The 12,801-nt window shown below is 37.7% G+C and overlaps 1 protein-coding gene across 1 annotated transcript in view; it reads right to left on the bottom strand.

Annotated features, from left to right (window-relative positions):
- The window catches only part of LOC141907488 (muscarinic acetylcholine receptor gar-2-like), a 43,219-nt gene extending 30,732 nt beyond the window's left edge, over nucleotides 1–12,487 (bottom strand). Inside the window, exon 1 of the mRNA XM_074797148.1 lies at nucleotides 12,476–12,487. The gene's annotated coding sequence lies outside the window, so the exon portion shown is untranslated. The remainder of the gene's footprint in view (nucleotides 1–12,475) is intronic.
- Nucleotides 12,488–12,801: the final 314 nt, after the last annotated feature.

Here is a 12,801-nt window from a genome sequence, read left to right as displayed (position 1 = left end):
CGGAAATTGAATTAAATCGACCGGCAACCAGTCTAGCCCTAATATTGATGATGCAGTCCCGTCCACATCTTTTCAAAAATGCATGCTTAAAAAACATGAGAATTCATTAAATATACAATTAGAGTAATGAACTTTTTTGAATTACAAAACGAACGCCCAATATTCACATTTTTCATCATTATTTCGAAACTCCGATTTTGATGACGTAGTGCACATCGACAGGCAGAACCCCGCAGTCACCATTTACAAACATTATTGTAACGGTTTTTACGGCGTCAAACTCTGATTTAGACGTAAAAATAGTGGTGAATATACTATACTAGTCTATAAATATATACCTAAACACATAAAAATCGAAACGAAGATGAGAATGTCTAATGCACGCTGCTTAGACTATAAATATCCGGATTAAATAATCTATAACGATTAGCGACCCTACAAATTAATGACGTCATCATCCGGTAATATCCGAAATCCGATATTTTTCCATATAAATGATAAACACGCGATTTTTCTCGCTGCTGAGATATACATTCATTCATCAGTAAAAAATAAAACATGCTCGACCTTTTCTGTAAATATGTATTCGCAATAGGGTTTGGCAGACGATTATTCATTTGTTTGAAGAGCCGCATCTGCGGGTTCGTATTGTACAAACGCTACCGTGATAGAACGACAGGTGATTGCATAAGAGTCGAGCACTACATCTAGGTACGTTCAGAAAGCAATGCATGATTCGATTCATGTCATATTTTTGCTTGTTCCGTGTTGTCAAATAGCATTTGAGTCACGAACGAAATATGAAATCCGCGAAGGGCACTGGACTGAAGGAGAATGTACAGTAATAATGGCGAGGAATTTTGCTAAATCCACGCAGCTCGCTCATATACACGACACATGCACGACTTACGCATTAAACGCCGTCGTAAAGATCTAATTACTGGGCGAATTACCTACGATGATGACTTCATCTGAGCGACAATGTGCTCATCCGTCGTAGCGGTTGCTTTTATCTATCTCCGAAATAATTAAACAGAGAACAACAAAAGTCGAAAACGTCTATCCAATTAACTGATGTTCTTATACGACCTGCATTTGTTCATTTCACTCAGGAATATTCGATAGGTTTATATGACGCACGGAAATTATGGAATAATGCTTGAAAACTTGAAATATTCTTAGTATTCCCAATATTTTGCTCGATAACTCACAAATATATTGAAGTAAGAATGACAACGATTGTTTATCATCATGGGAATTGAATATTCAGTATACATTGATCGTACCATTCGATTACTTCCTTAGTTTTTTTTTCTATAATCATAAGTATCTCTCCGATTGAATTGTGGGCAATTAGAAAAACTACTTCAAGTTGTTTTTAATCTGAATTTGAAGCAGGAAGTTGGATTCAGTCGACTATGTATTTATCAAGTTGAATAATTACACATATGGGCGATCCTCAAACCAGCCAAAACCGGCACGTCAGCGCGGAACGAAAAAAGTGCAACTTCACAGAAATAAAACTGGTGACGTACATTGCGAGTGCATAAAAATAAACGCTTATGTAATCAGGCGTTTGTCATGCAATCGTAAAATACACACCCCGCGATGCTAATCACATCCTTCGTGTTGATGGTGCTGTTTTCTCCAGGATTTTTTTTTTCTATATTTCCTTTCTCTTCATCACGAGCGTAGACACATACCTAACCGTACAATAAGATAAACGGGTGTTGAAACCGCACGTTCGGCGCGTACTGACGCTTCCTGTCGGGATACAGAGGATTTTCGCTCGAACGACTCGACATTCTTATATTGACGGTCATTATTATCTTGTTATCACTCGTCGTCGTCGTCGTTTGGCGTTCGTGGAAAAAATATCGGATGAAAAAAAACAATAGAATAATATACGTTTCGCGTTCCGCCTTCGCGCCGCCACAATCTAAGATGATAAATGAAAATAGGAAATGACGGAACGCATCGGTGAATTTCGATCGAACAGCGGATCAGGAAGGAACGGCCTCTTCAAGCTTCATTCGTGAGAACTTGGAATAAAAAATAAAAGAAAATCGAAAACTTAATCTTCCAATATTTCTAATAGGTTACACACGTCACCAACAAACCGATTTGTTTCTTTGAGAATATATTTTCTAAAAATCAAAACGATTAAGAATAATTACGTCGTAATGATAATAACACGTTCTGTACCGACTTGTTGACATCTTTTAGCGGTATCTATTTGGCCCGAGCTGAAGATGGTTCCGTCGGTCACTTATCGAAAGGTTATTTCAAGTTTAACAATTTGTTGTCGGGATTTATCTGAATTATTCATGAGACATCAACTGCGGCCATTTCGGAGCTCGGTAAGCATTACGAGTCAGTTTCCGTCTGTCTACCTTCGGAAATCATTATTTCGAACGGCCGTCTTCCATCGTGCAGTGTTCCTATACTTTCCACCAGGAAAATAACATCTTTATACATGTGCATATCTGCTATTAAACGTCATCGACAGGAGAAAAATGTTTTTCTGATTCCGAGCGCCAGCGTCTCGTAGGGAACGACCGAGACCGATCGAATCTCGACTGGTTTTTAATTAGCCAGCCGGCTTTTAATCATTATTTGAGAATCGAAGCATAAAACGAAGAGTCACGCCGACATCCATCATTGGTCGCCACGTCGTTTAGCGATCTCGTTTCTTATCTGCGCAAAAACAATTTACCGTATATCGTCGTCGTGTACACGGATATATCGAACGAAATGAATGGACGTCGAGTCGATAAAACTACGACTACAACACGCGCATAATTATACAAACGGATGGGATGAAGATTCAGCAGTAGAGATTGATACCGTCCCAAAAACAGCACAGATTGCGGCGTACATTAGTGTCCATATAATATGTTCACTTTGAATGATACTAAAAAGCACTTCCGTCACCTGGATATATAAATTTGTATCCGCGTGGTGTCAATTTGATCCGTGTGTCTATTAATCTTCGCAAAAAAATGAACAAACTCAACTGAGCAGACGGAATGTTACCCGAGAAACCTTTTATCGAATTAATCTGATGGTTTTACGCGTGATTAGGTTTTTGTATTACCTACACGTCTCAAGGTTTATTCTGAACGGCGAATGTTTGAAATCGAGTTAAATATTCGACTTGAAACGTATTACGCAGTTCATTCGTATCGTTATTGTCATTTCGATTCTGATAATTTGTTATGTTTTAATATTATTACATTCTTAATGTATTTTGCTTATTCATTAATTCTGTAAAAATTTGACTTGACAATAAATCACAACATATCATCATGTTTATGAAGAATCAATTCTTATACTGAATCGAAATGTAAAATCCGCAATTGTTATTGAACTAAAACATTTACGAAGAAGTAGAAATATTTCGGGTAGTTACTACCACGCTTCCGCGGTTAAGCTAAGTCAAATTACGGGGCATCGATTCCAAATACAGAAAGGGTGGGCGTGATTCAAAGTTTTTTGACGGCCAATAACCAGAATTTCGTTATTTCTTTTTTCCATCAGATGGATGCTTTCGACATAATTATTTAGTTTCCATTACCGCGAGTATCATGTTTACGAATATGTCCCAAATGACGTACGTTTTTAGATATTTCCGGAGTACGGTCAGGCTAACCGGCAACATTCATGACAATCATCACTGTCACCAGCCCTATGTATGCGACGACATTAGCGTTATTGTCCAGTCGTCGATGAGGTAATTTAAGGTTAACAGTTAAAATCTCTACTAATTACGAAATTGAATCTTCAAATCAATGCGCCCGGCAGAGCACGTTGCGGTCAACACTGTATGATTCGTGTAGCATACACGATGCTACGGGTTTATTAACCATTGATGAAACACTATGTGTCCGCATTGTAACGATAATGGTTCATTTTCGACGTTTCGACTGAATCCTAATCGTCATCTTTACGAATAATAACATTATTACAAAAATTACGAGATACATAATTCAATTCAATCCAGAATGGAATAGTCTTACTGAACAATTCTCAAGTCATTAACCAAAGGAAACCTCTTTGGGCACTTTTCCCTTTCTCAGTGTTGTGGGATGCACCGCGGCTGGAGCATATTTAGATTGGAATGACAGTGTTTCACAGGTCATGACTTAGGTTCAAAAATGCTCTGGATATTAATAAACATGTTGGCTATAGCAATAAGATAGTACGAACGTATGAAACCACTTTTGAACCCAGGTCTCAACTTGACGAACACAACCGATACGCTCCCTTAGACGAACTCATTTTGATAGAGCGCTAAATATCTGTGGTGGTGTGCGGTGATAAGCTTTCTTCGGCAAGAAAAGAAATGCTTTTTTATCCATCAAACGAATCGAATCGCTCTTGGGTAAAGGAAAATCGAACTCAGTTGCGACAGTCATTATTCGCAGTTATGACTTAATACGATACGTGGAAGGTGTATTGGTCATCGGTTCTATAGTGTTTGTGCCCAGTGCGCGCGGCCTCTTTCTGAGCGTACGGCCCCGTGGGAAGAAATTTACTGGCGGAAAGAACACATGCGCATAACTTCTCCCAAACGACAAATCTAGCCAGAGAAATCCACGACGTTCGAGTAATAACCGTTTAATAGACCCGTCACTCAAACGTCTATCTCTGTATATAGTGAATAGTGAAGTATTCCGGTGTTGTAGTCCGTAAATATATCGGGTAGCTAGGGACGTTGATCGTAACCACGATGAAGACGCAACATAAATATTCAAGGCAAATTTGACTTATATCGAGTAGTATTAAGGAGTTGCCCCGAGCGAGCGAAAAAAGCCATTCTTTCGAATTGTCCCATCTATAAACCTCCGGGACCTCCGTATCTATTTGGTCTGCTGCGTATTTTAGTCGTATATGAATGAGTGTCGTTAGGCGGTTTATGTTTCATGTGAGCCGATTCTTTAGTGCGTTATTTTCTTAGTGGTTTTTGGTTAGTTGGGATGGACATATAGTCAACAGTGCCTGGTATTAGCCATTATGATAGGGTTATACGGTTGGATAATGTTACCGGGTGTTTTTTCGCACGTAACTATGCTGTTGTTTTAGGATAAAATATCGACGATGGGGCCATAACGTTAATGGGGTGTTGGCGAGAGCGATGTACCGGTATCGGGGATTATGCTAACAGCCCAGAGTCTCGGCACCAGGGAAACTAATGATGACACAACCAGATCGCATTTTGATAACATAACATGTCAGCTCGGAAGCTCTATGGGGGATAAAGCTATATATGGGATAGATGTGAAGCATGGATCATTTCTGATTCATCTACACTCGGGGATGAGTGCGCGCTTCCATGGTTATCCCACTCGCCTGGTCAAAAAGGCAAATCTCTTCGTGATTTATGAATATGTCACCGTAGATACGAAGGCTGTTTATCGGTTTTTAGAGACAATGTTATGCCAACAAGTATTAGAATAATCTAAGACAGCCATATAATAGCTATAAATGCGATTAGCAAGCATATATTCTTGAAGTGCACTGGTCGGCTATAGCTATTTGATTTTGATTTGATTTGAACACTTTATTTTTCAAATATAATTTACTGCATAGTGTACAAAGCATAATACAAAATACAGTAAATTAGACCTGGAGGGGCCTGTAGAAACTAAGGAATAGTTTGTATAAAACAGGTCCCTCAAAAGAGAAAAGAAAAAAAGAGAAATGCAATAAAGAAAATAATATGCTCACAGTCAACCCTTAACACACAAAATGCAATCAAAGTAAACTATGATAACAACTTGATTAAGATATAATCATTTAATAAGCCAGTTATTTTCTGAAATATTCCAAAAACAATAATTTTAGTTCGAATAACTGTATGATAAAATCAAGCACAAAGTTGCTTTCTATAATTTCTTAGGAACAGTTTAGAATTTTCCATGTTTTTTAGATTTTCACTGATGTTATTCCAAAGTAAAGGGCCGGATACTTTTACTGAAAATTTTCTTCTTAGACTATTGAAAGAAAGTGTTTGTAAATCTTGACGTCGCCGAGTATTGTGACTGTGGATTTGAAACAAACACATCGTTACCTTGAAAATGGTTTGATTCTGATGGATATAGATGTTATTTTGTAAATATTTGTTTTACGATTTGCTGACGGAAATGACCGATCAGATGAATGTGATCAATGACATGTTTTGTTGTCGGAACTGCCTTGCATTAGCGGGAAATAGAGAGAAAAAAGTCGAAGTTTCTAATATACGAAAAAGGTAATCCGCAAAATGTAGAAAAAGAATGTCAACCGCTTCTTTCGAACGCAATATTTCTAGTTATATCATTTCGAATATAATGCGTTCTCTTAAGTGACTGCGAAATGCGAAAATCCATCGTGCACCAAATTATACCCACTATACGGAATGTTATTCGATTAAGTACACGGAGAAGCATTTATGAATTTCAACTACGTGTCAAGGTGAAACCGACCAATTTACCTTGATGGCATTTATACGGTATAAATGCGCCTAATTATTCAGCGGCGCTGAGAAGGCGACTAGTTCGGCTCCAATACTGCTGACAATTACTACTCATTGAGAATATCCTTATCACGCCACTACTCAAACCCATCATTCGATTAGTAAACTGACTGCTTGCACCAGCGGGTCGTGTGTCGTTATCCCATCGGATGCGGTGTCCATATATACATTCTTGATATACACTCGTAACCTGAAGTCGGATATGCGTTGGTATATATGGTGCGCATCGAAATCGACACCTGAGTACACGTAGCAGAAAATGTACGATAAAATCCCACGACATAAAAAAAACGAGAAAAGAAAAACGAAGAAGAAATCCGGAAGGTCTCCCTAGGCTGTAGTTTATTTCGACGGTTCTACTCTAGTCATCAATACGGGCATACGAAGGTGGTGATTAGGATATAGTCGATACGTCAAAATAAACAATGCAGTGTTTCATCATGATTAGTAGTAGAAAATGCCGTGAAATTCAGGCAAGACGTGGCGGTGGCTGTTAAGGTATATACTGCACGTATTGGTGAAGAATCGTGAGATGTGAATATTTTGATCGAGTCGACAATGATTGTATTTCAAATCGGACCCAGAAGTGACTACACTTTCACTTTTAATACGATCCTCGACGCTCAGAATTTACCTCGGGCTGACGGAGAATTGGATAAAAGAAAAGTGGAAGTGATAAGCGAGCAAAAACTATGAAGAGAATCAGATATTTACTGGAGTACACAAAAACCTGCAGTTACTTTTTTTTCAAAGTATACATAAGATATTCGCTGTATTGACGTGCTGTCTTTTCTATGATAGAATCGATAGAATCTTACAGTTTATTTAATGCCTGGTACCGCTGCTACTGCTGGTGACATATGCCCACGAGAGTCACTTAAATATATATTTCAACGTTGATGTTTTCAATTATTGTTTTTTCATTACATTGCGGCTTCTATATTTAAATATACCGAAATAGACTCGGTGTCTATCCGTCTTATGAGTGGTATTGTGAACCTGCGCTTACCCGCGCAGTGTATCTGCGAATTCACCCCCGGGCTGTTCTTAGGCATGAAAACGACATCTAAAGATGTTTTCCGATCATTAAACAAGTGTACGTTTTATTGCAGTAGTTATTCTTGTAAAACACGCATCGATATTCAATTACGAATGATAACTTTTATCGCGTCGAGATTCCCCTCCGAACGCGAAGATAAAATAGTTAAAACGTTTATTTATCAAACCCGATAAAAGTTTGTGTATACGCATTGTCTTATAACTATGTACATTGTCGCTTTTAAGTAACAATGTAAGATAGATAGAAAGATATTTATTTTTATGTTCACTTTGACTTCCACCCGTAAGCAAGCACCACTGAAGCCACTTCCACAGTAAGTAAATAGACTTATATCTTTACTCGAGGGTTGATATTGACTCACAACGTGGACCTGAGGCCAAAAGTGCCAACAGAACCCATGATTCCTAGATCGCTAAGTAGGCTGCGTTACCCCCATCTCGCTTATTCTTCATGTATAATACTTCTCGATTTTCCACTTTTCAGTCGACTTACTCAAACGCCAAGCGCGATGAGAGCAATCACCTGAAAAAAACCTTTACAGCCGCGCGAAAATCGTATTATTTTATTCACGCATTCCTCGAGCAATCAGATGTATCCCGCCATTCGAAATCCCTCGATACCAGTCGAGTGAGACGAAAAATTGATGCTCCAATTTTGACAAACGATATAAAAATGATAAGATACCAGCTGGTGCCAGGCACGACGATAAAGACGCTATTTAACGCTCAGATATGCTGCCGATAACTTCGGGCATATTCCATCGGAAGCAAATCGTAAATTAATTGCAGTTTTTCAATCCGACATGTCCTAGCGACAGAAAATCGCATGATTCTTCCATTAAACATGTATGAAGTCTTATTTATCAAATCGTGCTTAGCTCAGAAGCCGTCTTTGGTATCAATTTGCGTTCGTTTGAACTCGAAATAGCGACATTGGAATTTTCAATCTCCTCGCAAAAGCTGTTCACTTCATTCCGTTCTATCGAAAAGGTCATCTCATATTAAACCTTAACACTGGTTTCTTTTCTTGAATATCCAATGTTGAGATACATATATCAATCGATGGATTTCACTTCAGATTTTCTAAATTTTCCGATTGAAAAATACATTTCTCGTAAGTTTCTTCGTAATAATACTACGTATCCAAAAATTAGTTCAATAGTGAAATATCTATTCTGTATCATATAATTCTTCGTTCTTCAAAATCGCCATGGAACTCATTGATGAGATTGCTGAAAGTCAATCCGAACGTGTCAACCTTATTTTCAATGTGTCTGGTGGTATGGCACAGTGTTATGTGAAATAATGACCGTGACCATATATCGGTCACATTTTGATTCGTATCACAAACCGGTGCATCAATATCATGTAGGCTTTATACATCGCAACACGAATTGTGTTATCTTCTATTTCTCTCTAGGGACTGTGCCTATGTATATATAAATATATACGATCATGTATCGAATTTCATTATCTATTTATCAGTTATCATCTGTATTGCAAGTTCAAGTCATTGGAAACGACAAATAAAAATCGCTAAAAATTTAAAAAAAAGTAATGTTAGTTTAGACCCTGGGAATATTTCATTGTTTCACCACGGATTGTAAGTTGTAAGAGTCTACCAATTCTAGTTTAGTCCACAACCAGCTGTGTCTATGAATTCGAAGGCTGACTAAAAACAAATATCGTACACAAAGTATCGAGCAAAATGTATCGTCAGCTTTTTCTTGCTTTTGAACTGGAATTGTTGCGATGATTTTTTGTTCTCTAATCGAAGGTGTAACCCTTAAGATAGTGATACCAAAAACACGACAGAAACATGTTTGATCACGACTTTTGAGAAATCGACGGTGTACAAGTTTCAAACGTCAACCGCGCCTTTGTCGAAGCGGCGGTAGAACAAAATGTCTATCAATTTCCGATTCGTAAAAGATTACCAGAAAACCGTCGATAATACTCCGTACAGGTGTTGGCTTTGTGAATTGGTTTGAGTCGTGGTAAGTGCTTTCTTAGTGGATCGTTTAAGAAGCGATTCGATGGCGCTACTACCACGAAGGAATAAATCTGCGTATCGTTTTAAAGTTGTCATGAAAATCAGGATTTGCGTATGGGTGATCGATACCCGAGCATCTCGGCAAGCCTTTCTTAAAGTCTTCAAATGGAACATCCTACGCTTGTTATAAGTGTACTTGTGCTTTCGGCATATAGCTATTGACGCATAATCTCAGGTGCTCTAATATGCACTAGATTCATTTTTTGAGTGTGTAAAAGCCCTCGTTTGATCCATCATCGCAATACGCCGAGCGCTTGTGTTTTATTTTGGTTTCTTATTCCGATAATACCGAACGCGTTTCAGTAATTGACGTACTCAATGTTGTCGCACGCCGGTTATTAAAGAATAAATCGTTCGACGCGTCAATCTCGAGACGAATCGAGTCTCAATGAGGCTTTTACGATCATACATCGGGTGCATAAGCGCAAGACAAAGCGAACGTATCATATAGTCTCAAAAACACTTGCAAAAAATAAATGCGCATATATCTAAGATAATCTATCGTCTAGCCACGTTTGTTTCGAAGACAAGTACGGAAAACCATATTAGGTATATCGATTGATAAAAAGACTACCGCTATTCTGGTTATCAAAATAGTATTTCTATGGTAGTCTTCGGCGAAACTAAGTCAATAAAACCGTCGCCAGATATGTTGATAAATAAGACCCGAGATACTTCTATACCTACTACAGAAATAATTCAAAGTAAAAAACCTGAGTCAGATATAATGATTCATCGAATGTGTAGCAAACGAACGATTATTTCTCGTAAACTAAATGCGATATGACGATAAAACTAGAAACACCCAATCGTAACGACGAGACATCGGTCTAATCGTCATCGCAATATCTCCGATTCATTCCAACGTACTATGTTCGAATCCGGCATCAAAGAATTCGTTTAATAACGTTATTGAATATCGCGTTGTTCGGATATTTTATCTTTATCATATACTGAAGGCGAGAGACTTTGCTTTTGATTGAAACAATCAATTTTCGCGCGCGCACAATCAGTGCTTCGTAGTCTCGATTTTATGTTCATTTTCCATTCAGTCGCCGCTCGCATATTGACCATGTATATCGGCTGGAAACATAAATCATTAAAATTGTGACGGTATCTGACAGTCGGGGATAACGATTCCATTAGAAGTCACGCTCTCGCTAAATTAAAATTTCAATCACCGTCGATATTATTTCACGTATACAAAGCTTGTGATCGAATTTCGTACGGAAAGGTAGTTTTTAAATAATTAAAACTATATACAGTATTAGGCAAATCGGATCGCGTTCCAACCAACGTAATCTTTCCGTAGATTCTAAGCTTCACTCATTACTGGACGGATTTTCTACGCTGGTTTTTATTCAAATACCCTTAATCTGTTTCCAAACAAGTCAGATTCATTGAAAACTACTTCGCGGAGTTTGGAAATATACCTGCCATCATTGCCTTTATTGCCTTTTCGAATTGATAATACGTTAGATGTTTATTTAATGTTGATACATCTGATCAGATTACATCAGAACTTTTATTGGATAGTTGTATATTTCAAATAGCACATCAATGAAAATAATCATCATCTTAATGAATGAATATCATACCGATTAAAAATCAGGAGCTCCTAAAACGTGTTTTCTTTATACCCGGCTGAATCTAAATATCATTCTGTAATATGACTGATTTTCGTGAATTGGTATAACTCCTTGATGAAGTGTTTCCCATATTAAAGCACTTCATTTTGAGATATTGATGAGATTTATTAGATCTCGCTCGAGGCAATGAAGGCAAATGTACACATATTTGTCGAACTGCGATTTACCTTCGTATCGCATTTCGTCAATCTATCCAGTCTTACGTATATCGGACCTAATTACGTATTCCTATTCTTACGTCATATCTTATCGTGCATCAGTGCGCCTTGTACACCATCGATACAAGCGTGGATTCAAATTATGAAGTCAATCTAAATTGACATTAATGCGATACATGAAAATTCCAATCGTGACAATTACTGGCAATTTATGACTATAAGTGAATTTCTAGCGTTGCGGATTACGATGAAGGGTTACCGTGTAGTCGGGTTACAGAGCATCTGCTAGACGTTAGAATGGTCTGATTGCGTGTCGTTAATTGCGGTCAAATCCGTCAAGGAGGTTAATTATCAAACATTGAACCGACGCGATTCTCAGTTCACTTACGGTCATATTGCCAACGTATGTCGCGATAACGAATGGAAAATGATCATATTGAAATTCCCATGGATAAATCGTAATCAAGATGAGAATAGTGAGAAATCGTGGCATATACTCATCAAGTGATGCAAATATTTTTGAATCATCGACGAGCCAATTCCTATTGTAATCTATAGAAAATATTGATGATTCGATGGATTTGCAAAAATGTTGAAAAATAGGCTGAATGGTGCATTAAAATGTACTTTAAGGATGAAATATTTATAAATAAATTGAACACGATGAATTTTACTGTAAGTTGCATATTCCGTTATGTATTCTATATGTTGCTTCACATAGACATTGTCGATAACCCTCATTCTGACGTTTTCTATGGCATAGTTTTCGACTTTAATGCGAAGAATAAAAAAACACTGCATTGAAATGTCATATATAACATCAGAGTTAAGGAGTTTTACATCGCGGAAACTTCAAGTAAATTATAGCGTTTTTAACTAATGCTTATATTCGGAAAAATACACGGTTCCAAATTTTGCATCTACAATTTCGCAAGTGAAAAAACATTATGATTTTACCGTGTCCTTGTTGTACGGAGGTAAATCTATTATTTACGTATCTTGCAAATTCTAAGGAAGAAAATATAAAAGATTATCTTACCGTATCGCCGTTACACGCTATCTATCCGAAACGTATGGTAAATTCCAAGACTTGCATGATTGTGTTTGCTGCAAATACCTGAAAAAGTTGCAGTCTAATGGTCATTCATTGTTCTTCATCTCGAGGCTGCATTCGAATTGAGAATATTTAATTTCTACGGGTGGCTGATGACATTTTGTAATTCGAATAATGCTTATGCCCAGTGATTTGTTCAGATCTTCTTCGAGATGATTATGTGAGATGTGAACGGTGTACTTGTACAAGACCAGGTAATGTGATACCGTATCTGGTAACGTTCGCTCGTTTGTCGTAGATTGACGTGATGT

This window comes from Tubulanus polymorphus, chromosome 6 (genome assembly GCF_964204645.1).
Source record: "Tubulanus polymorphus chromosome 6, tnTubPoly1.2, whole genome shotgun sequence".
Classification (NCBI taxonomy): domain Eukaryota; kingdom Metazoa; phylum Nemertea; class Palaeonemertea; order Tubulaniformes; family Tubulanidae; genus Tubulanus; species Tubulanus polymorphus.
The sequence above is the reverse complement of the archived record's forward strand: the minus strand, read 5'-3'. Positions and strand labels throughout refer to the sequence as shown.